The 16,392-nt window shown below is 52.1% G+C and overlaps 30 non-coding genes and 31 pseudogenes across 30 annotated transcripts; all 61 read right to left on the bottom strand.

Annotated features, from left to right (window-relative positions):
• Positions 1-104: 104 nt before the first annotated feature.
• Positions 105-223, bottom strand: LOC143946198 (5S ribosomal RNA; annotated as a pseudogene).
• A 300-nt stretch (positions 224-523) lies between these two features.
• LOC143945082 (5S ribosomal RNA) lies at positions 524-642 on the bottom strand (annotated as a pseudogene).
• A 109-nt stretch (positions 643-751) lies between these two features.
• On the bottom strand, positions 752-870 carry LOC143953647 (5S ribosomal RNA). Its single transcript, XR_013268709.1, has one exon. It is a non-coding gene; the product is annotated as a 5S ribosomal RNA (ribosomal RNA).
• A 300-nt stretch (positions 871-1,170) lies between these two features.
• LOC143945979 (5S ribosomal RNA) lies at positions 1,171-1,289 on the bottom strand (annotated as a pseudogene).
• Positions 1,290-1,398: 109 nt separating this feature from the next.
• On the bottom strand, positions 1,399-1,516 carry LOC143947844 (5S ribosomal RNA; annotated as a pseudogene).
• A 109-nt stretch (positions 1,517-1,625) lies between these two features.
• Positions 1,626-1,744, bottom strand: LOC143954686 (5S ribosomal RNA). Its single transcript, XR_013269650.1, has one exon. It is a non-coding gene; the product is annotated as a 5S ribosomal RNA (ribosomal RNA).
• Positions 1,745-1,854: 110 nt separating this feature from the next.
• On the bottom strand, positions 1,855-1,973 carry LOC143953752 (5S ribosomal RNA). The gene has a single exon (XR_013268805.1). It is a non-coding gene; the product is annotated as a 5S ribosomal RNA (ribosomal RNA).
• A 327-nt stretch (positions 1,974-2,300) lies between these two features.
• LOC143953589 (5S ribosomal RNA) lies at positions 2,301-2,419 on the bottom strand. Its single transcript, XR_013268657.1, has one exon. It is a non-coding gene; the product is annotated as a 5S ribosomal RNA (ribosomal RNA).
• Positions 2,420-2,528: 109 nt separating this feature from the next.
• LOC143950921 (5S ribosomal RNA) lies at positions 2,529-2,647 on the bottom strand. Its single transcript, XR_013266241.1, has one exon. It is a non-coding gene; the product is annotated as a 5S ribosomal RNA (ribosomal RNA).
• Positions 2,648-2,756: 109 nt separating this feature from the next.
• LOC143951639 (5S ribosomal RNA) lies at positions 2,757-2,875 on the bottom strand. The gene has a single exon (XR_013266892.1). It is a non-coding gene; the product is annotated as a 5S ribosomal RNA (ribosomal RNA).
• A 109-nt stretch (positions 2,876-2,984) lies between these two features.
• On the bottom strand, positions 2,985-3,103 carry LOC143944450 (5S ribosomal RNA; annotated as a pseudogene).
• A 109-nt stretch (positions 3,104-3,212) lies between these two features.
• On the bottom strand, positions 3,213-3,331 carry LOC143943665 (5S ribosomal RNA; annotated as a pseudogene).
• A 109-nt stretch (positions 3,332-3,440) lies between these two features.
• On the bottom strand, positions 3,441-3,559 carry LOC143945665 (5S ribosomal RNA; annotated as a pseudogene).
• Positions 3,560-3,859: 300 nt separating this feature from the next.
• Positions 3,860-3,978, bottom strand: LOC143946842 (5S ribosomal RNA; annotated as a pseudogene).
• A 109-nt stretch (positions 3,979-4,087) lies between these two features.
• Positions 4,088-4,206, bottom strand: LOC143952828 (5S ribosomal RNA). The gene has a single exon (XR_013267967.1). It is a non-coding gene; the product is annotated as a 5S ribosomal RNA (ribosomal RNA).
• Positions 4,207-4,506: 300 nt separating this feature from the next.
• On the bottom strand, positions 4,507-4,625 carry LOC143947099 (5S ribosomal RNA; annotated as a pseudogene).
• A 109-nt stretch (positions 4,626-4,734) lies between these two features.
• Positions 4,735-4,853, bottom strand: LOC143946315 (5S ribosomal RNA; annotated as a pseudogene).
• Positions 4,854-5,153: 300 nt separating this feature from the next.
• LOC143946193 (5S ribosomal RNA) lies at positions 5,154-5,272 on the bottom strand (annotated as a pseudogene).
• Positions 5,273-5,381: 109 nt separating this feature from the next.
• LOC143952829 (5S ribosomal RNA) lies at positions 5,382-5,500 on the bottom strand. The gene has a single exon (XR_013267968.1). It is a non-coding gene; the product is annotated as a 5S ribosomal RNA (ribosomal RNA).
• Positions 5,501-5,771: 271 nt separating this feature from the next.
• Positions 5,772-5,890, bottom strand: LOC143954711 (5S ribosomal RNA). Its single transcript, XR_013269674.1, has one exon. It is a non-coding gene; the product is annotated as a 5S ribosomal RNA (ribosomal RNA).
• A 110-nt stretch (positions 5,891-6,000) lies between these two features.
• On the bottom strand, positions 6,001-6,119 carry LOC143954473 (5S ribosomal RNA). Its single transcript, XR_013269462.1, has one exon. It is a non-coding gene; the product is annotated as a 5S ribosomal RNA (ribosomal RNA).
• A 327-nt stretch (positions 6,120-6,446) lies between these two features.
• On the bottom strand, positions 6,447-6,565 carry LOC143950850 (5S ribosomal RNA). Its single transcript, XR_013266179.1, has one exon. It is a non-coding gene; the product is annotated as a 5S ribosomal RNA (ribosomal RNA).
• A 109-nt stretch (positions 6,566-6,674) lies between these two features.
• Positions 6,675-6,793, bottom strand: LOC143945203 (5S ribosomal RNA; annotated as a pseudogene).
• Positions 6,794-6,902: 109 nt separating this feature from the next.
• On the bottom strand, positions 6,903-7,021 carry LOC143954087 (5S ribosomal RNA). Its single transcript, XR_013269110.1, has one exon. It is a non-coding gene; the product is annotated as a 5S ribosomal RNA (ribosomal RNA).
• A 109-nt stretch (positions 7,022-7,130) lies between these two features.
• Positions 7,131-7,249, bottom strand: LOC143943826 (5S ribosomal RNA; annotated as a pseudogene).
• A 109-nt stretch (positions 7,250-7,358) lies between these two features.
• On the bottom strand, positions 7,359-7,477 carry LOC143947240 (5S ribosomal RNA; annotated as a pseudogene).
• Positions 7,478-7,586: 109 nt separating this feature from the next.
• Positions 7,587-7,705, bottom strand: LOC143946747 (5S ribosomal RNA; annotated as a pseudogene).
• A 109-nt stretch (positions 7,706-7,814) lies between these two features.
• Positions 7,815-7,933, bottom strand: LOC143945883 (5S ribosomal RNA; annotated as a pseudogene).
• Positions 7,934-8,043: 110 nt separating this feature from the next.
• LOC143952866 (5S ribosomal RNA) lies at positions 8,044-8,162 on the bottom strand. The gene has a single exon (XR_013268001.1). It is a non-coding gene; the product is annotated as a 5S ribosomal RNA (ribosomal RNA).
• A 327-nt stretch (positions 8,163-8,489) lies between these two features.
• Positions 8,490-8,608, bottom strand: LOC143944436 (5S ribosomal RNA; annotated as a pseudogene).
• Positions 8,609-8,717: 109 nt separating this feature from the next.
• LOC143950851 (5S ribosomal RNA) lies at positions 8,718-8,836 on the bottom strand. Its single transcript, XR_013266180.1, has one exon. It is a non-coding gene; the product is annotated as a 5S ribosomal RNA (ribosomal RNA).
• A 109-nt stretch (positions 8,837-8,945) lies between these two features.
• LOC143945204 (5S ribosomal RNA) lies at positions 8,946-9,064 on the bottom strand (annotated as a pseudogene).
• A 109-nt stretch (positions 9,065-9,173) lies between these two features.
• On the bottom strand, positions 9,174-9,292 carry LOC143954090 (5S ribosomal RNA). Its single transcript, XR_013269112.1, has one exon. It is a non-coding gene; the product is annotated as a 5S ribosomal RNA (ribosomal RNA).
• Positions 9,293-9,401: 109 nt separating this feature from the next.
• On the bottom strand, positions 9,402-9,520 carry LOC143944698 (5S ribosomal RNA; annotated as a pseudogene).
• Positions 9,521-9,629: 109 nt separating this feature from the next.
• On the bottom strand, positions 9,630-9,748 carry LOC143952960 (5S ribosomal RNA). The gene has a single exon (XR_013268087.1). It is a non-coding gene; the product is annotated as a 5S ribosomal RNA (ribosomal RNA).
• Positions 9,749-9,857: 109 nt separating this feature from the next.
• Positions 9,858-9,976, bottom strand: LOC143948755 (5S ribosomal RNA). The gene has a single exon (XR_013265425.1). It is a non-coding gene; the product is annotated as a 5S ribosomal RNA (ribosomal RNA).
• Positions 9,977-10,085: 109 nt separating this feature from the next.
• Positions 10,086-10,204, bottom strand: LOC143948356 (5S ribosomal RNA; annotated as a pseudogene).
• A 108-nt stretch (positions 10,205-10,312) lies between these two features.
• Positions 10,313-10,431, bottom strand: LOC143944552 (5S ribosomal RNA; annotated as a pseudogene).
• Positions 10,432-10,758: 327 nt separating this feature from the next.
• Positions 10,759-10,877, bottom strand: LOC143946616 (5S ribosomal RNA; annotated as a pseudogene).
• A 110-nt stretch (positions 10,878-10,987) lies between these two features.
• On the bottom strand, positions 10,988-11,106 carry LOC143952867 (5S ribosomal RNA). Its single transcript, XR_013268002.1, has one exon. It is a non-coding gene; the product is annotated as a 5S ribosomal RNA (ribosomal RNA).
• Positions 11,107-11,433: 327 nt separating this feature from the next.
• LOC143952552 (5S ribosomal RNA) lies at positions 11,434-11,552 on the bottom strand. Its single transcript, XR_013267718.1, has one exon. It is a non-coding gene; the product is annotated as a 5S ribosomal RNA (ribosomal RNA).
• Positions 11,553-11,661: 109 nt separating this feature from the next.
• LOC143950853 (5S ribosomal RNA) lies at positions 11,662-11,780 on the bottom strand. Its single transcript, XR_013266181.1, has one exon. It is a non-coding gene; the product is annotated as a 5S ribosomal RNA (ribosomal RNA).
• Positions 11,781-11,889: 109 nt separating this feature from the next.
• LOC143945206 (5S ribosomal RNA) lies at positions 11,890-12,008 on the bottom strand (annotated as a pseudogene).
• Positions 12,009-12,117: 109 nt separating this feature from the next.
• LOC143954091 (5S ribosomal RNA) lies at positions 12,118-12,236 on the bottom strand. The gene has a single exon (XR_013269113.1). It is a non-coding gene; the product is annotated as a 5S ribosomal RNA (ribosomal RNA).
• A 109-nt stretch (positions 12,237-12,345) lies between these two features.
• Positions 12,346-12,464, bottom strand: LOC143943827 (5S ribosomal RNA; annotated as a pseudogene).
• Positions 12,465-12,573: 109 nt separating this feature from the next.
• On the bottom strand, positions 12,574-12,692 carry LOC143943662 (5S ribosomal RNA; annotated as a pseudogene).
• Positions 12,693-12,801: 109 nt separating this feature from the next.
• On the bottom strand, positions 12,802-12,920 carry LOC143948767 (5S ribosomal RNA). The gene has a single exon (XR_013265426.1). It is a non-coding gene; the product is annotated as a 5S ribosomal RNA (ribosomal RNA).
• A 109-nt stretch (positions 12,921-13,029) lies between these two features.
• Positions 13,030-13,148, bottom strand: LOC143945764 (5S ribosomal RNA; annotated as a pseudogene).
• Positions 13,149-13,257: 109 nt separating this feature from the next.
• On the bottom strand, positions 13,258-13,376 carry LOC143944734 (5S ribosomal RNA; annotated as a pseudogene).
• Positions 13,377-13,703: 327 nt separating this feature from the next.
• LOC143947349 (5S ribosomal RNA) lies at positions 13,704-13,822 on the bottom strand (annotated as a pseudogene).
• A 109-nt stretch (positions 13,823-13,931) lies between these two features.
• LOC143954766 (5S ribosomal RNA) lies at positions 13,932-14,050 on the bottom strand. The gene has a single exon (XR_013269724.1). It is a non-coding gene; the product is annotated as a 5S ribosomal RNA (ribosomal RNA).
• A 109-nt stretch (positions 14,051-14,159) lies between these two features.
• LOC143949655 (5S ribosomal RNA) lies at positions 14,160-14,278 on the bottom strand (annotated as a pseudogene).
• A 109-nt stretch (positions 14,279-14,387) lies between these two features.
• Positions 14,388-14,506, bottom strand: LOC143944486 (5S ribosomal RNA). Its single transcript, XR_013265032.1, has one exon. It is a non-coding gene; the product is annotated as a 5S ribosomal RNA (ribosomal RNA).
• Positions 14,507-14,615: 109 nt separating this feature from the next.
• LOC143953558 (5S ribosomal RNA) lies at positions 14,616-14,734 on the bottom strand. Its single transcript, XR_013268629.1, has one exon. It is a non-coding gene; the product is annotated as a 5S ribosomal RNA (ribosomal RNA).
• Positions 14,735-14,843: 109 nt separating this feature from the next.
• LOC143947858 (5S ribosomal RNA) lies at positions 14,844-14,962 on the bottom strand (annotated as a pseudogene).
• A 109-nt stretch (positions 14,963-15,071) lies between these two features.
• Positions 15,072-15,190, bottom strand: LOC143952805 (5S ribosomal RNA). The gene has a single exon (XR_013267947.1). It is a non-coding gene; the product is annotated as a 5S ribosomal RNA (ribosomal RNA).
• A 109-nt stretch (positions 15,191-15,299) lies between these two features.
• LOC143953705 (5S ribosomal RNA) lies at positions 15,300-15,418 on the bottom strand. The gene has a single exon (XR_013268762.1). It is a non-coding gene; the product is annotated as a 5S ribosomal RNA (ribosomal RNA).
• A 109-nt stretch (positions 15,419-15,527) lies between these two features.
• Positions 15,528-15,646, bottom strand: LOC143954286 (5S ribosomal RNA). The gene has a single exon (XR_013269292.1). It is a non-coding gene; the product is annotated as a 5S ribosomal RNA (ribosomal RNA).
• Positions 15,647-15,755: 109 nt separating this feature from the next.
• LOC143944141 (5S ribosomal RNA) lies at positions 15,756-15,874 on the bottom strand (annotated as a pseudogene).
• A 109-nt stretch (positions 15,875-15,983) lies between these two features.
• LOC143953489 (5S ribosomal RNA) lies at positions 15,984-16,102 on the bottom strand. Its single transcript, XR_013268566.1, has one exon. It is a non-coding gene; the product is annotated as a 5S ribosomal RNA (ribosomal RNA).
• A 109-nt stretch (positions 16,103-16,211) lies between these two features.
• On the bottom strand, positions 16,212-16,330 carry LOC143953613 (5S ribosomal RNA). Its single transcript, XR_013268679.1, has one exon. It is a non-coding gene; the product is annotated as a 5S ribosomal RNA (ribosomal RNA).
• Positions 16,331-16,392: the final 62 nt, after the last annotated feature.

The raw sequence follows: 16,392 nt of genomic DNA on the forward strand, positions 1-16,392 counted from the left end.
TGCCCCCTACTTACAACTCTCTTGACAAAAGCCAAGGTGGTCACCTCTTGCAATCGAGAGGAAAAATACAGCAGGTCGCCAAAGCCAACAACATAATGGAAAAAAGCCTACGGCTCCTGGTATTCCCAGGCGGTCTCCCATCCAGGTACTAACCAGGCCCAACCCTGCTTAGCATCTGAGATCAGACTAGATTGAGCGCTTTCAGGGTGATGTGGCCGTAGGCAATCTTGCACCCTACTTACAACTCTCTTGACAAAAGCCAAGGTGGTCACCTCGGGCAATCAAGAGGAAAAATAAAGCAGGTCGCCAAAGCCCACAACATAATGGAAAATAGCCTATGGCACCGGGTATTCCCAGGCTTAGCATCCGAGATCAGACGAGATCCAGCGCATTCAGGGTGATGTGGCCGTAGGCTATCTTGCACCCTACTTACAACTCTCTTGACAAAAGCCAAGGTGGTCACCTCGGGCAATCGAGAGGAAAAATACAGCAGGTCGCCAAAGCCAACAACATAATGGAAAAAAGCCTACGGCACCTGGTATTCCCAGGCGGTCTCCCATCCAGGTACTAACCAGGCCAGACCCTGCTTAGCATCCGAGATCAAACGAGATCGTGCGCATTCAGGGTGATGTGGCTGTAGGCGATCTTGCACCCTACTTACAACTCTCTTTACAAAAGCCAAGGTGGTCACCTCGGGCAATCTAGAGGAAAAATACAGCAGGTCGCCAAAGCCAACAACATAATGGAAAAAAGCCTACGGCACCTGGTATTCCCAGGCGGTCTCCCATCCAGGTACTAACCAGGCCCAACCCTGCTTAGCATCTGAGATCAGACGAGATTGAGCGCTTTCAGGGTGATGTGGCCGTAGGCAATCTTGCACCCTACTTACAACTCTCTTGACAAAAGCCAAGGTGGTCACCTCGGGCAATCGAGAGGAAAAATAAAGCAGGTCGCCAAAGCCCACAACATAATGGAAAATAGCCTATGGCACCGGGTATTCCCAGGCTTAGCATCCGAGATCAGACGAGATCGAGCGCATTCAGGGTGATGTGGCAGTAGTCGATCTTGCACCCTACTTACAACTCTCTTGACAAAAGCCAAGGTGGTCACCTCGGGCAATCGAAAGGAAAAATACAGCAGGTCGCCAAAGCCAACAACATAATGGAAAAAAGCCTACGGCACCTGGTATTCCCAGGCGGTCTCCCATCCAGGTATTAACCAGGCCCGACCCTGCTTAGCATCCGACGTCAGACGAGATCGAGCGCATTCAGGGTGATGTGGCTGTAGGCGATCTTGCACCCTACTTACAACTCTCTTGACAAAAGCCAAGGTGGTCACCTCGGGCAAACGAGAGGAAAAATACAGCAGGTCGCCAAAGCCAACAACATAATGGAAAAAAACCTACGGCACCTGGTATTCCCAGGTGGTCTCCCATCCAGGTACTAACCAGCCCGTCCCTGCTTAGCATCCAAGATCAGACGAGATCGAGCGCATTCAGGATGATGGGGCCGTAGGCGATCTTGCACCCTACTTACAACTCTCTTGACAAAAGCCAAGGTGGTCACCTCGGGCAATCGAGAGGAAAAATACAGCAGGTCGCCAAAGCCAACAACATAATGGAAAAAAGCCTACGGCACCTGGTATTCCCAGGCGGTCTCCCATCCAGGTACTAACCAGGCCCGACCCTGGTTAGCATCCGAGATCAGATGAAATCTAGCGCATTCAGGGTGATGTGGCCGTAGGCGATCTTGCACCCTACTTACAACTCTCTTGACAAAAGCCAAGGTGGTCACCTCGGGCAATCGAGAGGAAAAATACAGCAGGTCGCCAAAGCCAACAACATTAATGGAAAAAAGCCTACGGCACCTGGCATTCCCAGGTGGTCTCCCATCCAGGTACTTACCAGGCCCGACCCTGCTTAGCATCCGAGATCAGACGAGATTGAGCGCATTCAGGGTGATGTGGCCGTAGGCGATCTTGCACCCTACTTACAACTCTCTTGACAAAAGCCAAGGTGGTCACCTCAGGCAATGGAGAGGAAAAATACAGCAGGTCGCCAAAGCCAACAACATAATGGAAAAAAGCCTACGGCACCTGGTATTCCCAGGCGGCCTCACATCCAGGTACCAACCAGGCCCGACCCTGCTTTGCATACGAGAACGAGCGCATTCAGGGTAATGTGGCCGTAGGCGATCTTGCACCCTATTTACAACTCTCTTGACAAAAGCCAAGCTGGTCACCTCGGGCAATCGAGAGGAAAAATACAGCAGGTCGCCAAAGCCAACAACATAATGGAAAAAAGCCTACGGCACCCGGTATTCCCAGGCGGTCTCCCATCCAGGTACTAACCAGGCCCGACCCTGCTAAGCATCCGAGATCAGACGAGATCGAGCGCATTCAGGGTGATGTGGCCGTAGACAATCTTGAACCCTACTTACAACTCTCTTGACAAAAGCCAAGGTGGTCACCTCGGGCAATCGAGAGGAAAAATACAGCAGGTCGCCAAAGCCAACAACATAATGGAAAAAAGCCTACGGCACCTGGTATTCCCAGGCGGTCTCCCATCCAGGTACTAACCAGGCCCGACCCTGCTTAGCATCCGAGATCAGACGAGATCGAGCGCATTCATGGTGATGTGGCCGTAGGCAATCTTGCACCCTACTTACAACTCTCTTGACAAAAGCCAAGGTGGTCACCTCGGGCAATCGAGAGGAAAAATACAGCAGGTCGCCAAAGCCAACAACATAATGGAAAAAAGCCTACGGCACCTGGTATTCCCAGGCGGTCTCCCATCCAGGTACTAACCAGGCGCGACCCTGCTTAGCATCCGAGATCAGACGAGATCGAGCACATTCAGGGTGATGTGGCCGTAGGCGATCTTACACCCTACTTACAACTCTCTTGACAAAAGCCAAGGTGGTCACCTCAGGCAATCGAGAGGAAAAATACAGCAGGTCGCCAAAACCAACAACATGATGGAAAAAAGCCTACGACACCTGGTATTCCCAGGCGGTCTCCCATCCAGGTACTAACCAGGCCCGACCCTGCTTTGCATCCGAGATCAGACGAGATCGGGCACATTCAGGGTGATGTGGCTGTAGGTGATCTTGCACCCTACTTACAACTCTCTTGACAAAAGCCAAGGTGGTCACTTCTTGCAATCGAGAGGAAAAATACAGCAGGTCGCCAAAGCCAACAACATAATGGAAAAAAGCCTACGGCACCTGGTATTCCCAGGCGGTCTCCCATCCAGGTACTAACCAGGCCCGACCCTGCTTAGCATCCGAGACCAGACGAGATCGAGCCCATTCAGGATGATGTGGCCGTAGGCGATCTTGCCCCCTACTTACAACTCTCTTGACAAAAGCCAAGGTGGTCACCTCTTGCAATCGAGAGGAAAAATACAGCAGGTCGCCAAAGCCAACAACATAATGGAAAAAAGCCTACGGCACCTGGTATTCCCAGGCGGTCTCCCATCCAGGTACTAACCAGGCCCCACCCTGCTTAGCATCTGAGATCAGACTAGATTGAGCGCTTTCAGGGTGATGTGGCCGTAGGCAATCTTGCACCCTACTTACAACTCTCTTGACAAAAGCCAAGGTGGTCACCTCGGGCAATCGAGAGGAAAAATAAAGCAGGTCGCCAAAGCCCACAACATAATGGAAAATAGCCTATGGCACCGGGTATTCCCAGGCTTAGCATCCGAGATCAGACGAGATCCAGCGCATTCAGGGTGATGTGGCCGTAGGCTATCTTGCACCCTACTTACAACTCTCTTGACAAAAGCCAAGGTGGTCACCTCGGGCAATCGAGAGGAAAAATACAGCAGGTCGCCAAAGCCAACAACATAATGGAAAAAAGCCTACGGCACCTGGTATTCCCAGGCGGTCTCCCATCCAGGTACTAACCAGGCCAGACCCTGCTTAGCATCCGAGATCAACCGAGATCGAGCGCATTCAGGGTGATGTGGCTGTAAGCGATCTTGCACCCTACTTACAACTCTCTTTACAAAAGCCAAGGTGGTCACCTCGGGCAATCTAGAGGAAAAATACAGCAGGTCGCCAAAGCCAACAACATAATGGAAAAAAGCCTACGGCACCTGGTATTCCCAGGCGGTCTCCCATCCAGGTACTAACCAGGCCCAACCCTGCTTAGCATCTGAGATCAGATGAGATTGAGCGCTTTCAGGGTGATGTGGCCGTAGGCAATCTTGCACCCTACTTACAACTCTCTTGACAAAAGCCAAGGTGGTCACCTCGGGCAATCGAGAGGAAAAATAAAGCAGGTCGCCAAAGCCCACAACATAATGGAAAATAGCCTATGGCACCGGGTATTCCCAGGCTTAGCATCCGAGATCAGACGAGATCGAGCGCATTCAGGGTGATGTGGCAGTAGTCGATCTTGCACCCTACTTACAACTCTCTTGACAAAAGCCAAGGTGGTCACCTCGGGCAATCGAGAGGAAAAATACAGCAGGTCGCCAAAGCCAACAACATAATGGAAAAAAGCCTACGGCACCTGGTATTCCCAGGCGGTCTCCCATGCAGGTATTAACCAGGCCCGACCCTGCTTAGCATCCGACGTCAGACGAGATCGAGCGCATTCAGGGTGATGTGGCTGTAGGCGATCTTGCACCCTACTTACAACTCTCTTGACAAAAGCCAAGGTGGTCACCTCGGGCAATCGAGAGGAAAAATACAGCAGGTCGCCAAAGCCAACAACATAATGGAAAAAAGCCTACGGCACCTGGTATTCCCAGGCGGTCTCCCATCCAGGTACTAACCAGGCCCCACCCTGCTTAGCATCTGAGATCAGACTAGATTGAGCGCTTTCAGGGTGATGTGGCCATAGGCAATCTTGCACCCTACTTACAACTCTCTTGACAAAAGCCAAGGTGGTCACCTCGGGCAATCGAGAGGAAAAATAAAGCAGGTCGCCAAAGCCCACAACATAATGGAAAATAGCCTATGGCACCGGGTATTCCCAGGCTTAGCATCCGAGATCAGACGAGATCCAGCGCATTCAGGGTGATGTGGCCGTAGGCTATCTTGCACCCTACTTACAACTCTCTTGACAAAAGCCAAGGTGGTCACCTCGGGCAATCGAGAGGAAAAATACAGCAGGTCGCCAAAGCCAACAACATAATGGAAAAAAGCCTACGGCACCTGGTATTCCCAGGCGGTCTCCCATCCAGGTACTAACCAGGCCAGACCCTGCTTAGCATCCGAGATCAACCGAGATCGAGCGCATTCAGGGTGATGTGGCTGTAGGCGATCTTGCACCCTACTTACAACTCTCTTTACAAAAGCCAAGGTGGTCACCTCGGGCAATCTAGAGGAAAAATACAGCAGGTCGCCAAAGCCAACAACATAATGGAAAAAAGCCTACGGCACCTGGTATTCCCAGGCGGTCTCCCATCCAGGTACTAACCAGGCCCAACCCTGCTTAGCATCTGAGATCAGATGAGATTGAGCGCTTTCAGGGTGATGTGGCCGTAGGCAATCTTGCACCCTACTTACAACTCTCTTGACAAAAGCCAAGGTGGTCACCTCGGGCAATCGAGAGGAAAAATAAAGCAGGTCGCCAAAGCCCACAACATAATGGAAAATAGCCTATGGCACCGGGTATTCCCAGGCTTAGCATCCGAGATCAGACGAGATCGAGCGCATTCAGGGTGATGTGGCAGTAGTCGATCTTGCACCCTACTTACAACTCTCTTGACAAAAGCCAAGGTGGTCACCTCGGGCAAAGCCAACAACATAATGGAAAAAAGCCTACGGCACCTGGTATTCCCAGGCGGTCTCCCATCCAGGTACTTACCAGGCCCGACCCTGCTTAGCATCCGAGATCAGACGAGATTGAGCGCATTCAGGGTGATGTGGCCGTAGGTGATCTTGCACCCTACTTACAACTCTCTTGACAAAAGCCAAGGTGGTCACCTCGGGCAATCGAGAGGAAAAATACAGCAGGTCGCCAAAGCCAACAACATTAATGGAAAAAAGCCTACGGCACCTGGTATTCCCAGGTGGTCTCCCATCCAGGTACTTACCAGGCCCGACCCTGCTTAGCATCCGAGATCAGACGAGATTGAGCGCATTCAGGGTGATGTGGCCGTAGGTGATCTTGCACCCTACTTACAACTCTCTTGACAAAAGCCAAGGTGGTCACCTCAGGCAATGGAGAGGAAAAATACAGCAGATCGCCAAAGCCAACAACATAATGGAAAAAAGCCTACGGCACCTGGTATTCCCAGGCGGCCTCACATCCAGGTACCAACCAGGCCCGACCCTGCTTTGCATACGAGAACGAGCGCATTCAGGGTAATGTGGCCGTAGGCGATCTTGCACCCTATTTACAACTCTCTTGACAAAAGCCAAGCTGGTCACCTCGGGCAATCGAGAGGAAAAATACAGCAGGTCGCCAAAGCCAACAACATAATGGAAAAAAGCCTACGGCACCTGGTATTCCCAGGCGGTCTCCCATCCAGGTACTAACCAGGCCCGACCCTGCTTAGCATCCGAAATCAGACGAGATCGAGCGCATTCAGGGTGATGTGGCCGTAGGCAATCTTGCACCCTACTTACAACTCTCTTGACAAAAGCCAAGGTGGTCACCTCGGGCAATCGAGAGGAAAAATACAGCAGGTCGCCAAAGCCAACAACATAATGGAAAAAAGCCTACGGCACCTGGTATTCCCAGGCGGTCTCCCATCCAGGTATTAACCAGGCCCGACCCTGCTTAGCATCCGACGTCAGACGAGATCGAGTGCATTCAGGGTGATGTGGCTGTAGGCGATCTTGCACCCTACTTACAACTCTCTTGACAAAAGCCAAGGTGGTCACCTCGGGCAATCGAGAGGAAAAATACAGCAGGTCGCCAAAGCCAACAACATAATGGAAAAAAGCCTACGGCACCTGGTATTCTCAGGCGGTCTCCCATCCAGGTACTAACCAGGCCCGACCCTGCTTAGCATCCGAGATCAGACGAGATCGAGCGCATTCAGGGTGATGTGGCAGTAGGCGATCTTGCACCCTACTTACAACTCTCTTGACAAAAGCCAAGGTGGTCACCTCGGGAAATCGAGAGGAAAAATACAGCAGGTCGCCAAAGCCAACAACATAATGAAAAAAAGCCTACGGCACCTGGTATTCCCAGGCGGTCTCCCATCCAGGTACTAGCCAGGCCTGACCCTGCTTAGCATCCGAGATCAGACGAGATCGAGCGCATTCAGGGTGATGTGGCAGTAGGCGATCTTGCACCCTACTTACAACTCTCTTGACAAAAGCCAAGGTGGTCACCTCAGGCAATCGAGAGGAAAAATACAGCAGGTCGCCAAAGCCAACAACATAATGGAAGAAAGCCTACGGCACCTGGTATTCTCAGGCGGTCTCCCATCCAGGTATTAACCAGGCCCGACCCTGCTTAGCATCCGACGTCAGACGAGATCGAGCGCATTCAGGGTGATGTGGCTGTAGGCGATCTTGCACCCTACTTACAACTCTCTTGACAAAAGCCAAGGTGGTCACCTCGGGCAAACGAGAGGAAAAATACAGCAGGTCGCCAAAGCCAACAACATAATGGAAAAAAACCTACGGCACCTGGTATTCCCAGGTGGTCTCCCATCCAGGTACTAACCAGGCCCGTCCCTGCTTAGCATCCGAGATCAGACGAGATTGAGCGCATTCAGGGTGATGTGGCAGTAGTCGATCTTGCACCCTACTTACAACTCTCTTGACAAAAGCCAAGGTGGTCACCTCGGGCAATCGAAAGGAAAAATACAGCAGGTCGCCAAAGCCAACAACATAATGGAAAAAAGCCTACGGCACCTGGTATTCCCAGGCGGTCTCCCATCCAGGTACTAACCAGTCCCGACCCTGGTTAGCATCCGAGATCAGACGAAATCTAGTGCATTCAGGGTGATGTGGCCGTAGGCGATCTTGCACCCTACTTACAACTCTCTTGACAAAAGCCAAGGTGGTCACCTCGGGCAATCGAGAGGAAAAATACAGCAGGTCGCCAAAGCCAACAACATTAATGGAAAAAAGCCTACGGCACCTGGTATTCCCAGGCGGTCTCCCATCCAGGTACTTACCAGGCCCGACCCTGCTTAGCATCCGAGATCAGACGAGATTGAGCGCATTCAGGGTGATGTGGCCGTAGGCGATCTTACACCCTACTTACAACTCTCTTGACAAAAGCCAAGGTGGTCACCTCAGGCAATGGAGAGGAAAAATACAGCAGGTCGCCAAAGCCAACAACATAATGGAAAAAAGCCTACGGCACCTGGTATTCCCAGGCGGCCTCACATCCAGGTACCAACCAGGCCCGACCCTGCTTTGCATACGAGAACGAGCGCATTCAGGGTAATGTGGCCGTAGGCGATCTTGCACCCTATTTACAACTCTCTTGACAAAAGCCAAGCTGGTCACCTCGGGCAATCGAGAGGAAAAATACAGCAGGTCGCCAAAGCCAACAACATAATGGAAAAAAGCCTACGGCACCCGGTATTCCCAGGCGATCTCCCATCCAGGTACTAACCAGGCCCGACCCTGCTAAGCATCCGAGATCAGACGAGATCGAGCGCATTCAGGGTGATGTGGCCGTAGGAGATCTTGCACCCTGCTTAAAACTCTCTTGACAAAAGCCAAGGTGGTCACCTCGGGCAATCGAGAGGAAAAATACAGCAGGTCGCCAAAGCCAACAACATAATGGAAAAAAGCCTACGGCACCTGGTATTCCCAGGCGGTCTCCCATCCAGGTACTAACCAGGCCCGACCCTGCTTAGCATCCGAAATCAGACGAGATCGAGCGCATTCAGGGTGATGTGGCCGTAGGCAGTCTTGCACCCTACTTACAACTCTCTTGACAAAAGCCAAGGTGGTCACCTCGGGCAATCGAGAGGAAAAATACAGCAGGTCGCCAAAGCCAACAACATAATGGAAAAAAGCCTACGGCACCTGGTATTCCCAGGCGGTCTCCCATCCAGGTATTAACCAGGCCCGACCCTGCTTAGCATCCGACGTCAGACGAGATCGAGTGCATTCAGGGTGATGTGGCTGTAGGCGATCTTGCACCCTACTTACAACTCTCTTGACAAAAGCCAAGGTGGTCACCTCGGGCAATCGAGAGGAAAAATACAGCAGGTCGCCAAAGCCAACAACATAATGGAAAAAAGCCTACGGCACCTGGTATTCTCAGGCGGTCTCCCATCCAGGTACTAACCAGGCCCGACCCTGCTTAGCATCCGAGATCAGACGAGATCGAGCGCATTCAGGGTGATGTGGCAGTAGGCAATCTTGCACCCTACTTACAACTCTCTTGACAAAAGCCAAGGTGGTCACCTCGGGAAATCGAGAGGAAAAATACAGCAGGTCGTCAAAGCCAACAACATAATGAAAAAAAGCCTACGGCACCTGGTATTCCCAGGCGGTCTCCCATCCAGGTACTAGCCAGGCATGACCCTGCTTAGCATCCGAGATCAGACGAGATCGAGCGCATTCAGGGTGATGTGGCAGTAGGCGATCTTGCACCCTACTTACAACTCTCTTGACAAAAGCCAAGGTGGTCACCTCAGGCAATCGAGAGGAAATATACAGCAGGTCGCCAAAGCCAACAACATAATGGAAAAAAGCCTACGGCACCTGGTATTCTCAGGCGGCCTCCCATCCAGGTACTAACCAGGCCCGACCCTGCTTAACATCCGAGATCAGACGAGATCGAGCGCATTCAGGGTGATGTGGCCGCAGGCGATCTTGCACCCTACTTACAACTCTCTTGAAAAAAGCCAAGGTGGTCACCTCGGGCAATCGAGAGGAAAAATACAGCAGGTCGCCAAAGCCAACAACATAATGGAAAAAAGCCTACGGCACCTGGTATTCCCAGGCGGTCTCCCATCCAGGTACTAACCAGGCCAGACCCTGCTTAGCTTCCGAGATCAGACGAGATCGAGCGCATTCAGGGTGATGTGGCCGTAGGCGATCTTGCACCCTACTTACAACTCTCTTGACAAAAGCCAAGGTGGTCACCTCGGGCAATCGAGAGGAAAAATACAGCAGGTCGCCAAAGCCAAAAACATAATGGAAAAAAGCCTACGGCACCTGGTACTCCGAGGCGGTCTCCCATCCAGGTACTAACCAGGACCGACAATGCTTAGCATCCGAGATCATACGAGATCGAGCGCATTAAGGGTGATGTGGCCGCAGGCAATTTAGCACCCTACTTACAACTCTCTTGACAAAAGCTAAGGTGGTCACCTCGGGCAATCGAGAGGAAAAATACAGCAGGTCGCCAAAGCCAACAACATAATGGAAAAAGCCTACGGCACCTGGTATTCCCAGGCGGTCTCCCATCCAGGTACTAACCATGCCAGACCCTGCTTAGCATCCGAGATCAGACGAGATCGAGCGCATTCAGGGTGATGTAGCCGTAGGCGATCTTGAACCCTACTTACAACTCTCTTGACAAAAGCCAAGGTGGTCACCTCGGGCAATCGAGAGGAAAAATACAGCAGGTCGCCAAAGCCAACAACATAATGGAAAAAAGCCTACGGCACTTGGTATTCCCAGGCGGTCTCCCATCCAGGTAATAACCAGGCCCGACAATGCTTAGCATCGGAGATCGAGCGCATTGTGGGTGATGTGGCCGTAGGTGATCTTGCACCCTACTTACAACTCTCTTGACAAAAGCCAAGGTGGTCACCTCGGGCAATCAAGAGGAAAAATACAGCAGGTCGCCAAAGCCAACAACATAATGGAAAAAAGCCTACGGCACCTGGTATTCCCAGGCGGTCTCCCATCCAGGTACTAACCAGTCCCGACCCTGGTTAGCATCCGAGATCAGACGAAATCTAGCGCATTCAGGGTGATGTGGCCGTAGGCGATCTTGCACCCTACTTACAACTCTCTTGACAAAAGCCAAGGTGGTCACCTCGGGCAATCGAGAGGAAAAATACAGCAGGTCGCCAAAGCCAACAACATTAATGGAAAAAAGCCTACGGCACCTGGTATTCCCAGGCGGTCTCCCATCCAGGTACTTACCAGGCCCGACCCTGCTTAGCATCCGAGATCAGACGAGATTGAGCGCATTCAGGGTGATGTGGCCGTAGGCGATCTTGCACCCTACTTACAACTCTCTTGACAAAAGCCAAGGTGGTCACCTCAGGCAATGGAGAGGAAAAATACAGCAGGTCGCCAAAGCCAACAACATAATGGAAAAAAGCCTACGGCACCTGGTATTCCCAGGCGGCCTCACATCCAGGTACCAACCAGGCCCGACCCTGCTTTGCATACGAGAACGAGCGCATTCAGGGTAATGTGGCCGCAGGCGATCTTGCACCCTATTTACAACTCTCTTGACAAAAGCCAAGCTGGTCACCTCGGGCAATCGAGAGGAAAAATACAGCAGGTCGCCAAAGCCAACAACATAATGGAAAAAAGCCTACGGCACCCGGTATTCCCAGGCGGTCTCCCATCCAGGTACTAACCAGGCCCGACCCTGCTAAGCATCCGAGATCAGACGAGATCGAGCGCATTCAGGGTGATGTGGCCGTAGGCGATCTTGCACCCTGCTTAAAACTCTCTTGACAAAAGCCAAGGTGGTCACCTCGGGCAATCGAGAGGAAAAATACAGCAGGTCGCCAAAGCCAACAACATAATGGAAAAAAGCCTACGGCACCTGGTATTCCCAGGCGGTCTCCCATCCAGGTACTAACCAGGCCCGACCCTGCTTAGCATCCGAAATCAGACGAGATCGAGCGCATTCAGGGTGATGTGGCCGTAGGCAAACTTGCACCCTACTTACAACTCTCTTGACAAAAGCCAAGGTGGTCACCTCGGGCAATCGAGAGGAAAAATACAGCAGGTCGCCAAAGCCAACAACATAATGGAAAAAAGCCTACGGCACCTGGTATTCCCAGGCGGTCTCCCATCCAGGTATTAACCAGGCCCGACCCTGCTTAGCATCCGACGTCAGACGAGATCGAGTGCATTCAGGGTGATGTGGCTGTAGGCGATCTTGCACCCTACTTACAACTCTCTTGACAAAAGCCAAGGTGGTCACCTCGGGCAATCGAGAGGAAAAATACAGCAGGTCGCCAAAGCCAACAACATAATGGAAAAAAGCCTACGGCACCTGGTATTCTCAGGCGGTCTCCCATCCAGGTACTAACCAGGCCCGACCCTGCTTAGCATCCGAGATCAGACGAGATCGAGCGCATTCAGGGTGATGTGGCAGTAGGCAATCTTGCACCCTACTTACAACTCTCTTGACAAAAGCCAAGGTGGTCACCTCGGGAAATCGAGAGGAAAAATACAGCAGGTCGCCAAAGCCAACAACATAATGAAAAAAAGCCTACGGCACCTGGTATTCCCAGGCGGTCTCCCATCCAGGTACTAGCCAGGCCTGACCCTGCTTAGCATCCGAGATCAGACGAGATCGAGCGCATTCAGGGTGATGTGGCAGTAGGCGATCTTGCACCCTACTTACAACTCTCTTGACAAAAGCCAAGGTGGTCACCTCAGGCAATCGAGAGGAAAAATACAGCAGGTCGCCAAAGCCAACAACATAATGGAAAAAAGCCTACGGCACCTGGTATTCTCAGGCGGCCTCCCATCCAGGTACTAACCAGGCCCGACCCTGCTTAGCATCCGAGATCAGACGAGATCGAGCGCATTCAGGGTGTTGTGGCCGCAGGCGATCTTGCACCCTACTTACAACTCTCTTGAAAAAAGCCAAGGTGGTCACCTCTGGCAATCGAGAGGAAAAATACAGCAGGTCGCCAAAGCCAACAACATAATGGAAAAAAGCCTACGGCACCTGGTATTCCCAGGCGGTCTCCCATCCAGGTACTAACCAGGCCAGACCCTGCTTAGCTTCCGAGATCAGACGAGATCGAGCGCATTCAGGGTGATGTGGCCGTAGGCGATCTTGCACCCTACTTACAACTCTCTTGACAAAAGCCAAGGTGGTCACCTCGGGCAATCGAGAGGAAAAATACAGCAGGTCGCCAAAGCCAAAAACATAATGGAAAAAAGCCTACGGCACCTGGTACTCCGAGGCGGTCTCCCATCCAGGTACTAACCAGGCCCGACTCTGCTTAGCATCCGAGATCATACGAGATCGAGCGCATTAAGGGTGATGTGGCCGCAGGCAATTTAGCACCCTACTTACAACTCTCTTGACAAAAGCCAAGGTGGTCACCTCGGGCAATCGAGAGGAAAAATACAGCAGGTCGCCAAAGCCAACAACATAATGGAAAAAAGCCTACGGCACCTGGTATTCCCAGGCGGTCTCCCATCCAGGTACTAACCATGCCAGACCCTGCTTCGCATCCGAGATCAGACGAGATCGAGCGCATTCAGGGTGATGTGGCCGTAGGCGATCTTGAACCCTACTTACAACTCTCTTGACAAAAGCCAAGGTGGTCACCTCGGGCAATCGAGAGGAAAAATACAGCAGGTCGCCAAAGCCAACAACATAATGGAAAAAAGCCTACGGCACTTGGTATTCCCAGGCGGTCTCCCATCCAGGTAATAACCAGGCCCGACAATGCTTAGCATCGGAGATCGAGCGCATTGTGGGTGATGTGGCCGTAGGTGATCTTGCACCCTACTTACAACTCTCTTGACAAAAGCCAAGGTGGTCACCTCGGGCAATCAAGAGGAAAAATACAGCAGGTCGCCAAAGCCAACAACATAATGGAAAAAATCCTACGGCAGCTGGTATTCCCAGGCGGTCTCCCATCCAGGTATTAACCAGGCCCGACCCTGCTTAGCATCCGAGATCAGACGAGATCGAGCGCATTCAGGGTGATGTGGCTGTAGGCAATCTTGCACCCTACTTACAACTCTCTTGACAAAAGCCAAGGTGGTCACCTCGGGCAATCGAGAGGAAAAATACAGCAGGTCGCCAAAGCCAACAACATAATGGAAAAAAGCCTACGGCACCTGGTATTCCCAGGCGGTCTCCAATCCAGGTACTAACCAGGCCCGACCCTGCTTAGCATCCGAGATCAGACGAGATCGAACGCATTCAGGGTGATGTGGCCGTAGGCGATCTTGCACCCTACTTACAACTCTCTTGACAAAAGCAAAGGTGGTCACCTCGGGCAATCAAGAGGAAAAATACAGCAGGTCGCCAAAGCCAACAACATAATGGAAAAAAGCCGACGGCACCTAGTATTCCCAGGCGGTCTCCCATCCAGGTACTCACCAGGCCAGATCCTGCTTAGCATGCAAGATCAGATGAGATCGAGCGCATTCAAAGTGAGGTGGCCGTAGGCAATCTTGCCCACTACTTACAACTCTCTTGACAAAAGCCAAGGTGGTCACCTCGGGCAATCGAGAGGAAAAATACAGCAGGTCGCCAAAGCCAACAACATAATGGAAAAAAGCCTACGGCACCTGGTATTCCCAGGCGGTCTCCCATCCAGGTACTAACCAGGCCCAACCCTGCTTAGCATCCGAGATCAGACGAGATCGAGCGCATTCAGGGTGATGTGGCCGCAGGCGATCTTGCACCCTACTTACAACTCTCTTGAAAAAAGCCAAGGTGGTCACCTCGGGCAATCGAGAGGAAAAATACAGCAGGTCGCCAAAGCCAACAACATAATGGAAAAAAGCCTACGGCACCTGGTATTCCCAGGCGGTCTCCCATCCAGGTACTAACCAGGCCAGACCCTGCTTAGCATCCGAGATCAGATGAGATCGAGCGCATTCAGGGTGATGTGGCCGTATGCGATCTTGCACCCTACTTACAACTCTCTTGACAAAAGCCAAGGTGGTCACCTCGGGCAATCGAGAGGAAAAATACAGCAGGTCGCCAAAGCCAAAAACATAATGGAAAAAAGCCTACGGCACCTGGTACTCCCAGGCGGTCTCCCATCCAGGTACTAACCAGGCCCGACACTGCTTAGCATCTGAGATCATACGAGATCGAGCGCATTAAGGTTGATGTGGCCGCAGGCAATTTAGCACCCTACTTACAACTCTCTTGACAAAAGCCAAGGTGGTCACCTCGGGCAATCGAGAGGAAAAATACAGCAGGTCGCCAAAGCCAATAACATAATGGAAAAAAGCCTACGGCACCTGGTATTCCCAGGCGGTCTCGCATCCAGGTACTAACCAGGCCCGACCCTGCTTAGCATCCGAGATCAGACGAGATCGAGCGCATTCAGGGTGATGTGGCCGTAGGCGATCTTGCACCCTACTTACAACTCTCTTGACAAAAGCCAAGGTGGTCACCTCGGGCAATCGAGAGGAAAAATACAGCAGGTCGCCAAAGCCAACAACATAATGGAAAAAAGCCTACGGCACCTGGTATTCCCAGGCGGTCTCCCATCCAGGTACTAACCAGGCCCGTCCCTGCTTAGCATCCGAGATCAGACGAGATCGAGCGCATTAAGGATGATGTGGCCGCAGGCAATTTAGCATCCTACTTACAACTCTCTTGACAAAAGCCAAGGTTGTCACCTCGGGCAATCGAGAGGAAAAATACAGCAGGTCGCCAAAGCCAACAACATAATGGAAAAAAGCCTACGGCACCTGGTATTCCCTGGCGGTCTCGCATCCAGGTACTAACCAGGCCCGACCCTGCTTAGCATCCGAGATCAGACGAGATCGAGCGCATTCAGGGTGATGTGGCCGTAGGCGATCTTGCACCCTACTTACAACTCTCTTGACAAAAGCCAAGGTGGTCACCTCGGGCAATCGAGAGGAAAAATACAGCAGGTCGCCAAAGCCAACAACATAATGGAAAAAAGCCTACGGCACCTGGTATTCCCAGGCGGTCTCCCATCCCGGTACTAACCAGGCCCGACCCTGCTTAGCATCTGAGATCAGATGAGAGCGGGCGCATTCAGGATAATGTGGCCGTAGGCGCTCTTGCTCCCTACTTACAATTCTCTTGACAAAAGCCAAGGTGGTCACCTCGGGCAATCGAGAGGAAAAATACAGCAGGTCGCCAAAGCCAACAACATAATGGAAAAAAGCCTACGGCACCTGGTATTCCCAGGCGGTCTCCCATCCAGGTACTAACCAGGCCCGACCCTGCTTAGCATCCGAGATCAGACGAGATCGAGCGCATTCAGGGTGATGTGGCCGTAGGCGATCTTGCACCCTACTTACAACTCTCTTGACAAAAGCCAAGGTGGTCACCTCGGGCAATCCAGAGGAAAAATATAGCAGGTCGCCAAAGCCAACAACATAATGGAAAAAAGCCTACGGCACCCGGTATTCCCAGACGGTCTCCCATCCAGGTACTAACCAGGCCCCACGCTGCTTAGCATCCGAGATCAGACGAGATCGAGCGCATTCAGGGTGATGTGGCCGTAGGCAATCTTGCACCCTACTTACAACTCTCTTGACAAAAGCCAAGGTGGTCACCTCGGGCAATCGA

Source organism: Lithobates pipiens, unplaced genomic scaffold, assembly GCF_037356315.1.
Source record: "Lithobates pipiens isolate NorthernLeopardFrog02 unplaced genomic scaffold, aLitPip1_a1.2 Scaffold_30, whole genome shotgun sequence".
Lineage (NCBI taxonomy): Eukaryota > Metazoa > Chordata > Amphibia > Anura > Ranidae > Lithobates > Lithobates pipiens.